At 35.6% G+C, this 13,380-nt stretch overlaps 1 pseudogene; it reads left to right on the top strand.

Moving 5' to 3' along the window:
• Window positions 1–10,726: 10,726 nt before the first annotated feature.
• LOC124961316 (large subunit GTPase 1 homolog) lies at window positions 10,727–12,948 on the top strand (annotated as a pseudogene).
• The last annotated feature ends 432 nt before the right edge of the window (window positions 12,949–13,380 follow it).

Below are 13,380 nucleotides of genomic sequence, written 5' to 3'. Positions count from 1 at the left end.
GCAAAGCTATGGAACCAACCTAGATGCCCATCAACAGATGAATGTATAAAGAATTTATGGTATATACACAGTGGAGTAATTCTCAGTCATAATGAAGAATGACTTTATGACATTTGCCAACAAATGGATGGATGTGGAGAGTATCATGTTAAGTGAAATAAGCCACTCACAAAAAACCAAATATCAAATAGTCTTCCTGATATGTGGATGCCAACCCACAACAAAGGGGGGAGATAGGAAATAGTTCAGTGGATTAGACAAAGGGGAATGAAGGAAAGAGAGGGAGGATAGGAATAGGAAAAATAGTGGAATGAATCTGATGTAACTTTCCTATGTCCATATATGAATACATCACAGTGAATCTGACTTCATGTACATCCACAAGACTGGGATCCTAATTAGAGTAAGACATAGTCCATGTCTGTATAAATACATCAAAATAGATTCTACTGTCATGTATAACTAAAAGGAACAAATAGAAATTTAAAAAGCCAAGAGACATCTAAGATTTGCAATGATTTTGTTATTTGAAAACAAATGTTTTCTTTAAATTTATGCCTAGGTTACCAGTTTCTATGACCTTGAAAATCCTTTTATCATTAAAAGTATATTTGTAAAATATATAAATAAGTTGATTAATTAAATGGATTTTTGCTATCTAAAACTGAGACTGTCATGCAAAAGTTCTAGTTATTCTTTTTTATTAGTGCATTATAGTCATACATCATTGTGTGGTTTGTTTCAACATATTCATAAATGCATATAACATAATCCATTTCAATCCCCAGTACTTTCCATGTCCCTCTGCTCTTCCCTTTTTCTTACTTATTATTACCTCACTAAAATGTAGATGTCAGATTCCCTATTACTCCTAAAAGTTTCAGTTTCTGACACTCTTCTTATTTTGAAGTATTTTAAAATTACCTGTTTGTCCAGCCTCACATACTATTGTTAAGGGACAAAACACATACAGGCTAGTGAATTTCAAACTACTTATCTTAGAAAATTTTTAATGTGGTTGAGTCAATATATTAATAAAAACAATTTCTTCCTTGAAATATTTGTAAAACTTTAGGAGCTGAAATTTTTAGATTCATAAATAGCTGAGTATTAAAATTATTTTATAATATTAAAAAATAAAATCTAGAATTTAAAAAATTTCATGCCTTTTCTTAAGATAGTTGTGAAAAAAAATTGGCAATGACTATGAAAGCTAGGTTTACATTTCTGGAGAACAAAAGTATGATGGAAAAAAAAGTTAGAAGAACTTGTTCACAATAAAATGGAAGAATCAGATGACAAAATGAACTGGAAGACTACTGAGGATTCTGTAGGGGTTGTCTCTCTGTCTTTGCCCCCTTTCTTTCACATGTTTAGACACATAGGGTAAGAAACTGACTACATGTGTTACCAGTCACTGACTCCTAGAACTTGCCAAACCTACATACATTCTCTATTCATCAACATAGTAAACTGAAGGGCAAGCTAAGTCAAACCAATTGAAGGGCTAGAACGACACCATGCAGATCTAAGCACACTCTTCTTTACCAAGTTTCCTTATATATGAAATTGACAGTTTATTCTAATGAGGACTAAAGTCTATTTTGTAAAGGGTTCAGAAACTAGAAAAATAAAAATGTATAATTAATGAGTCCCTTCAAGTTCCAACAACAGGGATGTAAAGTAAATCAATGGAAAGTGAAAGGAAGTAAACAATATGGGGATTGAGTTGAGTGTAGAACTTGCCAGACTCGGTGGTTTTAAATTTCTTGAAACATTCAACATTCTAGACTCCTAAACTTTCCAAAGATTCAGTAAAAATCCTTTGGGGAAAACTAGCTGTGTGTTTGATGACTCTCTAAGTTCCAGTCACACTGCTAGACTTGTGATCATCAAAACTCTAAGTTTTTCTTTCCTTTAGTAGAGTCACATTTCTATAGTAAGCTTGACCCTACAACAGTACTTACAACTGAGCAGATTCCTCAAGAAAAAGGTGACTGTTAAAGCTTCAACTTATATGGACTCTTCTTTATCTGAAATCTCAAATTTGTCTATTTCTCCTTGCTGTCAAAGCTGTCTACATTATCATTATGACTATGGTGTATTTTAAGACTGACACAAATATTATGCCACTTATTCCATTGAGAAGTAGACATATGTCCCTCCCCTTCTTTGAATTTGGGTGATCCCTGTTCCTCTTTGACCAACACACACACACACACACACACACACACACACACACACACAAAATACATAATGGATTTGACATAAGTGTTTCTGGACCTGGGTCTCAAGACACTAACAGCTTTAACTTCCTATACTCTGGAATACACTGAAAACACTGAACTGCCATTGAAAAGTATGAACTAACTAGATCTGTTGAAAAGGATTTTTCATTTCATCCATTTTTCTATTGTCCATTTTACAATTTATTGATTTCTACTTTCTTTTTTTACTACTTATTTTGGGTTTGTTTTACTGTTATGTCTTCCAACTTTAGATGAAAGCTTAGAAAAATTATTTTAGATCTCTCCTTTTCTATCTTAAAGCTATATAATTTCCTCTAAACACCATGACAAGCCATCTATGAGCCATGTATGAAATGAGCAATGTCTGAGCCATTAGACAGGGAAGCTCTGTTTTGGGAACTCCCAGGCAGAAACCTCTGGTGTGAGAATGCCCAACTCATGTTGGCACCCTGATCTAGCTCACAGCTCAAAGATGATAATGACCTGCCAAGAGTCAAATAGCCTATTTACCCCACCCCTCTCATGTTTTTCATGAAGAAGCTCCTACCAACACCCTTTGATCTATACCACAATCAATACAGCAAGCAGGAGCTATGTCTTTGTTAGAACCTGTACCTCTCTGGTCAACTTGACCTCTGCTGTTTAAATATATATTTCTGGTCTTTTGTGTTTACTTTATGATACTACTTTCTTAGCTTTTATTTCACAACCAGCCCATTCCCTTGCTCATGCAGGACATGACCAAGATGTTTACATTTTCATTCAGTTCTCACATATTTTCTAATTTTTCTCCTAATTTCTCCCTTATCCATGGTTTGAAGTGAGTTGTTTAATTTCCAAACATTTGAGGGAGAGTTCTAGATATTCTATTGCTATTGATCACTAACTCAAATTAGTTAGAGTGAGGGCACATACTCTGTATAAAGGTTAAATCTTTAAAATCTATTGAAACTGGTCTAACTATCTAGCATGACATACTTTGATAAATATCCCATATGTACTTGAAAAGGATATGTATTTTACTGTTAGCACAGTGTTCTATAACTATCAAATAAGTCCAATAAGTTAAATATATAGTTCCAAATGTCTGTTTTTTACTGATATTCTGCCTATTTATTCTATCAACTGCTGAGCTGCAAGTGTTGAATATGTGAACGATAATGATACATTAATCAATTTCTCCTTCATGTACTGTCAGCTTTTGTTTCAAGTATTTTAAAGCTATTATTGGGCTCAAATATTTAGGATAATGTCTTTTTGATTAACTGATTGTTTTATCATTATGAAATATCTCTATATTGCTAATAATGTTCCCTGCTCTAAATCCTACTTTTTTGGGTATTAATACTGCTGTTTCCTTAAGGATTAATGTATGCAAGGTATATCTTTTTCCATTCCTTCACTTGTAACCTGTATGCTTATATTTGAAGAGAAATTTTTTTAAAAATATTTTTTAGTTGTCAATGGACCTTTATTTCATTTATTTAAGTACATGTGGTGCTGAGGATCGAACCCAGGGCCTCACACATGCCAGGCAAATGCTCTACCACTGAGCCACAACCCAACCCTGAAGAGAATTTAATGCAGAATATATAGAGTTGTTCCCCTTTTTTTCACAATGTTTCAAATAATATACCATTACACATACCATAAGAACTCTGTAATGAATTTACCTGTTTTCTCTTTCCTGTCCTTTGTTCTACTCTCATCATACCTAACTACTGAAGGGTTGTTGTACAGAGAAGCTATTGGTGGGTACACTAGTTGAGAATCTCAGGTTAATACCAGCATTTGGGTGATCTTTGTCAAGGTGCCAGGAGTGTGACTAGAGCTGTCTTGGATCCTCCAAACCACATTCAGCCTATCCTCCAACTGAATACTTCCAAGTGAACTCAGTTGATGCTACATGAAGAACAAAGACCAGATAACCCTGCCACTCTCCCTGACCCACAACTGTGAATTACAATAAAATGGCTGTAATTTATCACAGAATTAGGTACATTGAAATGAGTTTCTATAATAAAAATTTAAAACATGGAGCATTTGGTTTGGGATAAGAGGTAGATGAGCCCTAAAGATTGTTGGTGAATACTTGAATGACATTAGTGGAAACAATAAAGGAGGTTGAAGAAATGACAATTTATTTAGAGATGGCAGATATTCTATTCAACTACTTTTCCTTCTCAGGTTCTCCAACTTTCCTAATGAGATACCAACTGTAACCCTCAACCTTGCTATTAAAAATGGCTCCATATCTACCTTGTAGTGTGTAAGTCATAACAACAAAGAGCACAATTCCTGGTCTTGTCCCTCTTACTGCTTTCCTTCCTATTCACCCAGGAGAATGTTATTTACTAAAGTGTCTTTGATGCTAACCATTAACTATACTGAAGGGAGACTTAAGAAACAAATATGCAGAAGAGAGTTTTCAGTTCTTTTTTTTTAATTTAATAGAAAACATTTTTTGGTACTAGGGATTAAACCCAGGGGCACTTTACCACTGAGCTACCTCTTTAGTACTTTTTTATTTTGAGACAGGGTCTCATTAAGTTGTAAGGTTGGCCTTGAACTGGCAATGCTCCTGCTTTAGCCCCCCAAGTAAGTGGGATTAAAGGTGTTCACCAACATGTGCAGCAAGATTTTAGTTCTTTATTATAAGGATACTGGTGAGGACGATTTCTTAAATTACACTATGACCAAAAGGACACATTTTCCTTTGAGCTGTAACTATTAGTCTTCTCCTAAAATGCTGATAAATTTTGATCTTGGGAATACCAGAAAACACATCTCTTCTTGTGAAGGGTTTCCTTAGAGAGCTTAGAGCAGAATTTGTGATTCACCTCAAGTAAAATATAGGAGCTTTTATAAAAGCTGGCTTTGTGTGACCTACCCTTACTCCACCAGTCCCATTTTTATCTATTTTTTACAGCACTGATATACAACTTATATGCCATAAAACTTATCTGTGTTATAGATGGACTGTTCAGTGACGTTTTGGTCAACTTGCAGAGGTGTACCATCATCATTATAACCTAGTTCTAAAATATTTCCATCACCCCCAAAATTTCCTTTAGTCCATATACATTCAGCCCATATTTCTACTTACAGACCCCTCTGAACTGCTTTCCATTTGCATCAGTTTTCCTTTTCTAGACATTTTATAAATGTAAAATCATATAATATGTATTATTTTAAGTTAGGCTTCTTTCACACATATTTTTGAGGTTCTTCATTGCTGAGTAGTGTTGCACTGTATGGACATACCACTTTGATGAGTATTTACACTGTTTCTTGATTTTGTCAATTACTATGAATAAAGCTGCCATGAGCATAACATTCAAATCTTTGTAGTAACATACGATTTCATTTCTCTTGAGTAGATTCTAAGAAGTGAAAATGCTGGTTTGATGGTGTGGTAACCCATTTCATTTGTCAACTTGGCTGGACCACAGTGCCTAGTATTTGGCCAAATGTCATTCTGGATGTTTCTGTGAGAGCATTTTTGATTATATTAGTATGTAGATTTGAAGGCTTTCAGCAAAGCAGAAAACACCATTATCTGAGAGGGCTTTATTCAATCAATTGAAGCTCTGAATGAAGCAAAGGGCTGACTTCCCTAAGTAAAATGGAATTCCCAAGTAGTCCTCCAACTTGTTCTGCAACATAGGCTCTTGCTGGTTTTCCAGCAGACTGCTTCTGGACTCAAACAGACTTTCCTGAGAGTCTAACTTGTTGATCTCCTTGAGCAGATTAAAAAAGCCTCCACATCTGGGTTGAGTCTATTCCTTAAAATAAATTTCTTCCTATACACGTGAACATCCTATTGATTTTGTTTCTCTGGAGACCCCTGACTAAAACACATGAAAAATTGGTTTAACTTTCAAAGAAACAGTTCAACTATTTTCCAAAATGATTGTGTTATTCTACATTCCTACCAATAATGATTGAGAGTTCCTGTTTCTACACATCTTAGACACTGTATTTTCATATTTTTTATATTACAACCATCTTAGCGGGTATACAGCACTCTCTCATTTTTAATTTGATTACAACTATCTTAGTGGTTATACAGTTGCACACATATAGAGATTCAGAAACATGCATAGGGCCACATAAATTTGCTACTGGCCAAGACTAAAAGAATAAAGTCAGCAGATTGCCTTAAGATACTGTCTTTACTATGTTAGAAAAATGGGTTTCATTTCTGTACTTTGTTATTTTTACTTTGGCAATAAAATAAGAGACAAAATTTGACTCTAAAGACACTAGTGTGTTTGTTTTTTAAAATTAAATGGAACTAAAGATTCTCTATAAATTGCATAGAAATTTTATCTACAAAACCAAAGAATAGGATTAAAATAATCTATGATATTAGTAAAAAATTACTTTATAATAAAAAATCTTTAAGAGGTTAATAAAAACCTGCTGTAAAATTTAGTTTATCTATAGAGCCTACAGATGCCTAGATAGATATGTTCATATAATAGTGAATTTGGAAATATCTTATATGTTAGAATTCAAATCAAGATATACCTTGCCATTGAGATTTGATGAACCTTTGTGTAGTCATGAATGACAGCTTTCAACATACTTTCTTCTGTCTTTTGGCTGAAATTTTAATTAGGAGGCAAATTCAGGGCAGCTCCTGTGGAAGTAATCTTATGGTATTCTAAGTGGAAGCTCAAATTCTACTTCAGGAGAATATAAGCATATGGTCTCCTCCACACACTTAAGATTTTGCTGTTGTTTCTATATTACTGCTGGGAACAAGAGGTGTGAGAATTGTTCCTCTTATTTATAAATGTCAACCTCCTCACTTCTTATATCCAAACACCAATTACTTGTTTAATATCCTATTTGAGTTTCCTCCACAAGTTATATTCCACTCTCTAATTCAATCCAAAATCATTTCTTCCTTTCCTTAACTATCTGCTTCTGGTTTATGCCTCTCATTTAGCATACAACCATATTTAGTGTATTTTAAGTTACTGTTTTTTGACTTCACTGATATATATATAACCTGATTACTGATAAGTCTAGGAAAACATATATGGCCCAAATAAGATCATACACATGCCTGGAGAGCTCACAATTCCAGGTACAATGCTGCCTACATTCGCATTCTGTGTTTGCTGACTGACTGATATTGTTGCTTAGTGCTTTACCTAGTAACAGTTAATCTTTGGGAGAAATATGTTTTCTTTTTCTCACTATGAAAACAATGAATTTATTAGTTTTAGGAATGGTGATCTATTATCTATAACTAAAGTAACTGATGACTACATATCAATTTTTTCTATGAGAGAGCAATGTCATGGCTAGGCCAGTGAGGTACTTTAGGACTTGGACACAGAAGATCATTTGTTTAATGACAAAGGGACATGGAGCAGTATCTATCATTAGAGACTAACAGAAAGGGTATACATAACATATTTAGACATATACCCAATCAGGCAAACATGGAACAATAAAAAATCTACAAAAGTAATTTGGTAGTAACATTCATTCATTCAACAAACCTTTGTTGAATGTCTACTAAATCAACAGGCTTTATGCTATATTGGAGAACCAAATGTGAATGAGAACTATCAACAAGTCATATTGGCACTTTGAAGATTCAAATATAAGAAATTTAAAAATTAATCTATATACCTCCATGTTAAACTGCATTACATTTGGTTAAAGTACATTAAACATATTTTATCTATTGCTTAGAGCAATGCAAATAGTTTCCTAAGTGGAAAAGGCAAAAATAGAAACTATTTGCTAACCACAAAAATGTATGTATTTGGGGGCTGGGGTTATAGCTCAGTGGTAGAGCGCTTGCCTGGCATATGTGAGGCACTGGGTTTGAGTCTCAGCACTGCATATAAATAAATGAATAAAATAAAGGTCTATCAACATCCAAAATGTTTTTTTAAGTGTATATATTTTAAATTGTGAAATCAAAATGAATTGCTATATACTTTCAAAACCAGAAAAGTCAGAAGTAAGTATCTTTACTATGCCCCAGCTAACCTTCTAAATTTACTAAAAAAGAACCAGAAATGTTGCAGTTTCTGCAACAGCTTTATATCTAAGGCAACTTAAAATAATATACTGATTAAGTAGGCTGAAAGTGAGATGTTAGTGTCAAAAGTTACCACTTTAGAATCAAACCCCATTTATCAAGCATATTTTTAGAAAGAAAAATGTAATCTTCAACCAGAAATTTACTAAACCAGGAATATGAGTAGACTAAAAAAAATCTACTCAAACCAACAACAAACTTGGTAGCTAAATATTAGTTTAAAAACCAAAATGATACCCTCTGTTGTTGTTTTAAATGAAAGGGAATTCTTTGCAGACTGCAAAGGAATTTAGCCTATTTCATGGAGAAGTAGCCATTTCTACTCTTAAAAAAATAGGAGTTTTCACCTACATAATCACCTGGAACAAACATGGTGGGTGCAAGCAGGTCAGAAGGTTAAGGGAGCCTCGGAATGCTTAACATCAAGAAAGGAATTACAGCTCAGTAAGATCAGAGGGAATTACACAGGAAATGTGAACAGTAACTCTTTCATACCTTTCTACTTCCTCCTACTGCCTCTGATAAATGTAGTCCCGCTGCCTTCTAGTTATGTGAACATACAAGAGCAGAGAGGGACTGGACAAAAGGAAAAAAGACGTTTCACACACATGCAGAACAAAGCAAGAATTCATAATAATATGATAAAATTGGGACACTCTAGGAAACAGCCTTCTGCTTTTTAAATTGCCACACATGCACTGTATTCAACACATGCCTTATTCAACAGAGCCCTAAGTATACTACTCTACAAAGAAACTTGAAGAACCAGGCAGGGTGAGTGGATGGAATAGGTGGCAGATTCATAAGTAGGGAATCAGGGCTTCTATAAAGTTGACCAAACAAATGGGCCTCCACCCTGGTTTACATTTTTTAACATCTTGTTCCTAGTCATTCTGTAGAGAGAACATTCTTTGCACAGTAAATAATAGGCAATAGAATCAGCAATTCTTATTAAATCCATTATCTAGTTGGTATAAAAGTTTCTTCAATATTCTAAGTCAGAAACTTATTATTCTATTTAAAGAGTAGCTTAGCTATAGCCAAGGCAAGTTAAAATATTTCTAGTTGCTAATGTGGAAAAGCTGATGTAAATACAGATCTTAGATACCTTCAGAGATCCTGGCTGGGATCTTAAAAAAACAAACAGACAAACAAACAAACAAAACAAAACAAAAACAAGACATTCTTACCACATCTGTGTCTAGGAGAGAGGATAAATGCTCAGTTTCCATAGCAGGTGCATTTAAGATATATTAATCAAAATGTGCACACACACAAACAAATACACAGATCTCATAGGTAGGGAAACCAGATACAATGGAGAAAAACAGTGATATCTCCAGTGATTTTTAAGCTTAAAATATGGAATGGACTTTAATAAATCCCTCTGAAACAAGATTTAACTTTTTCCATCAGTATAACTTCAGGATAGAGATGGTTTGCCATGAAGAGTAGGTTAAAAAAAGAAAATGAATACAGAAATGGCAATGCAAATCACCAATAAATGTCAAAAGGGTTATTAGCACTTCAGAATTATACAGAAGAAGGAACAAAAAAACCTAAAGGATTTTTTTTTCCCAGCAAAGTACTTCCTCTGAAGCACATAGTCTTCTTCAAGCAATAGCCTATATACAATAAATGGCACATTCCTGAAAAGAGCAAATTAGATTTACATTGTTGGCATGTTAGTTGTCTTAAACAACTGATGTTTAATTTCTCCAGTACTGACTCAGAGAATGTAGTCTCCGGACTGTAACAAGCTAAAGGTAGTCATTCTTTCCATATATTCTAAATTGCAGTAATACTTATACTGGGAAAATATTTGCAGAATGAGAGAGGAAAACAACAACCAAACCCAAATATGCCAGACTTCTGACTGGGCTTCAATTTCCCCATTAGAATGTGGACCACAAGGTATAGCAAATGCAAATGCCACAGAGTTCAGTCTCTTCATCTGGAAATAAATGCACACTCTGGAAATGGAAACAACTATTTTTAACTCATGTGCTATTCTATTAAACATAAAAACCTTATTTCCTCCTTGGATGCTATTCAAGATTTCAAAATGAATTAAGAATTATAACCAAAAAGAAACCAAAGCAAGACAATTTAATCATTTTAACAAACAAAATCTACACCAAAATTTGCTGACAAATGGTTTAGTAAGTGTATAGGCAATATTTTTTAAAAATATTTAAGACCAAAAAAGACTAAAAGTGCCTGTGAACACAAATGTATTACTTATAGATGTTATTTATTGAAACCTTCAATATATAACTTCTCCTCTCCTTGATAGTTACTGTAAGTGATCTTTTCTAGCATTCAGCAAGAAGAAATGCTGATTAATATACATCTGTTAAATTACTCAGCAACAGGGTCTCTTTATTCTGAAAATAACAGCCCCAATATGGCTAACCTCTTTCAAGTAATAAAGGATAGAAATAAGCAGGTTAAGTCTTTGGTGTAGAGGAATTAGTAAAAGATGCAAACTGTAATAGGCCTTAACAACCCTTTTGACAATGAAAATAGTAAGAATACCACCTAAGGTTGACACATTTGTATAGTAATTAGCAATGTATAAAATATTTCATGTAATTTAAATCCCTGGACTATATGAAGTGGATATTATTATCATCATTTGATTAAAACAGTATAAAGGCAGAGTGCTGGATAGTGGGTCACTGGGCCGCACCCTTATCCACTATCAGACTCAACAGAGCCGGAGCCACCGTCACAACAACCCATGGTTGCACATAAGTGAACTCAATGATGGCTATGATTGGGGCCGTCTTAATCTTCAATCTGTGCCTGAACAGAGCTCTCTTGATGACTTTCTTGCAACTTCAGAACTTGCAGGAACAGATTTCATAGCTGAGAAACTTAATATTAAGTTTGCATTCCCTGAGGCTAGGACTGGACTGCTGTCTTTTGAAGAAAGCAAGAAAATTAAGAAATTCCATGAAGAAAACAGACAGTTCTTATGTATACCAAGGAGACCAAAATGGGACAAAAAATACTAGCCCAGAAGAACTTAAACAAGCAGAGAAAGATAACCTCCTAAAATGGAGACATCAGCTTGTCCACCAGGCTAGAAGAGGAACAAAATTTAATAGTGACTCCATTTGAATGAAATTTGGACTTTTGGTGCCAACTCTGGAGGGTCACTGAGAGAAGTGATATTGCGGTCCAGAGAGTAGATGCTCGAAACCCACTCCTGTTTAGATGCAAAGATTTGGAATGTTATGTCAAAGAGACTGATGCTGCGGAGAACATTATTCTGACAAATAAGGCTGACTTGCTGACTGCTGAGCAGCGGAGTGCCTGAGCCACATACTTTGAAAAAGAAGATGTGAAGGTTATTTTCTGGTCAGCTTTGACTGAAATGGCTCAACTGATGGTGACTCTAAGGAATAAGTGAACAGAGATGCTGGAGAAGCCAACACATCTGAGTCTGAAAACTCCAGTTTTGAGGAAAATGACATTCCACACAATGAGACTGACCATCTCCCAGACAGGGATTCTCTCACTTGATGATTCCTCCAGTGATGAAGATGAGAGTGAGGATGAGGACTGTCGGGGGAGGGGAAGGAGGGGAAGGAGGGGAAGACTGGCAGACAAGCTCAGAAGAAGATAGCTTCCCTGATGAGGAAGCCTGTGCTCAGGACTGGAAGGAAAGCTGTACTGTGGATTCTGAGGCTTACGGCAGGAAAAACCATAGAGGGGAGGCAAATATACACTTTTAGCCACCTGGTGTCAAAGCAGGAATTACTGGGGCTCTTTAAGCAGCTGCCCACTGGGAATAAGGTGAAAGATGGGCAACTTACCATTGGACTGATGGACTACCCTAATGTTGGTCAAAGTTCAACTATCAACACCATCATGGGCAACAAGAAAGTATCTGGGTCTGCCACATCTGGTCACACCAAACCTTTCCAGACTCTCTACATGAAGCCTGGCCTATGCTTGTATGACTGCCCAGGCCTGGTGATGCTGCCTTTTGTTTATACCAAGGTAGAGATGATTTGCAACGGAATTCTCCCAGATGAGAGATCAAATCCCACCTATATCACTAGCATGTCAGAATATTCCACGACATATTTCAGAAGCCACATATGGCATTAATATCAAAAAGCCTAGAGAAAAATCAAGATCCTTATCAACCTCCAGCCTCAGAAGAATTGTTGACAGCTTATGAGTATATGTGAGGATTCAAGACAGCACAGGGACAGCAGACCAACCTCAGTCTGCAGGCTATATCCTAAAGGACTATGTCAAAGGGAAACTACTATACTGCCATCCTCCTCTTGGAAGAGGTCCTATGACATTTCAGCATCAGCACCAGTGACTCCTAAGGAATGAAACAGACAGCAATGAAATAAAAACACAGCTGGGTGGAAATGAAAAAACAAAGGAGATCAAAAATGTAGTTGACAAACTTGTTTCCATCAAGAGAATGTGAGAGTTTTGACCAAAGGGGTTCAGGCTGTGATGATTTACAAGCCTGGGAGTGGCCTGGTGACTGCAGCTACTCTGACCTCTCGGAATGGAGCCAGGAAGCCTTGGAAAAAACACAGCAACAGAAATAAAAAAGAGAAAAGTTGTAGATCCAACAAGCACCAGGATATGTGAACCTGGGCTACAAGAGAACTGGCATCTGCACTGTGCAGATGGAAAAGAACAGAAGCTGCTTGTTGCCTCTGGAACTTTTTCAGGGCTCTGGTGCTGTGGAATGGTCCCTGCTCTAGTGGAACGCAGCCACAACCAACAGTCTTGATGTAGAGACAGAAGGGTCCCTGGAAACTCCAGCTCTGACTGAAACATTCTCCTATAGGAGGCTGAGCTTCAGATGAGGGAATTAATGACGTACATTCATGTAAACTCATACACAAATGCATATTAATTTGAGTAGGGATGTTTTTGAAAATATACTAAAATTAAATTGTTGCTAAAAAAAGTGTAAAGAGACTTTTTCAAGGTCTGCTGTACTTAAGCAGCTGAGCTGAAACCTAAATTTTTCTGACAGTTATTCCATTCACTAGAAGTTCTTTACTTGTCATGCGG

This window comes from Sciurus carolinensis, chromosome 12 (assembly GCF_902686445.1).
Source record: "Sciurus carolinensis chromosome 12, mSciCar1.2, whole genome shotgun sequence".
Classification (NCBI taxonomy): domain Eukaryota; kingdom Metazoa; phylum Chordata; class Mammalia; order Rodentia; family Sciuridae; genus Sciurus; species Sciurus carolinensis.
Note: the sequence above shows the minus strand (reverse complement) of the source record. Positions and strands in the feature narration are given on the sequence as shown.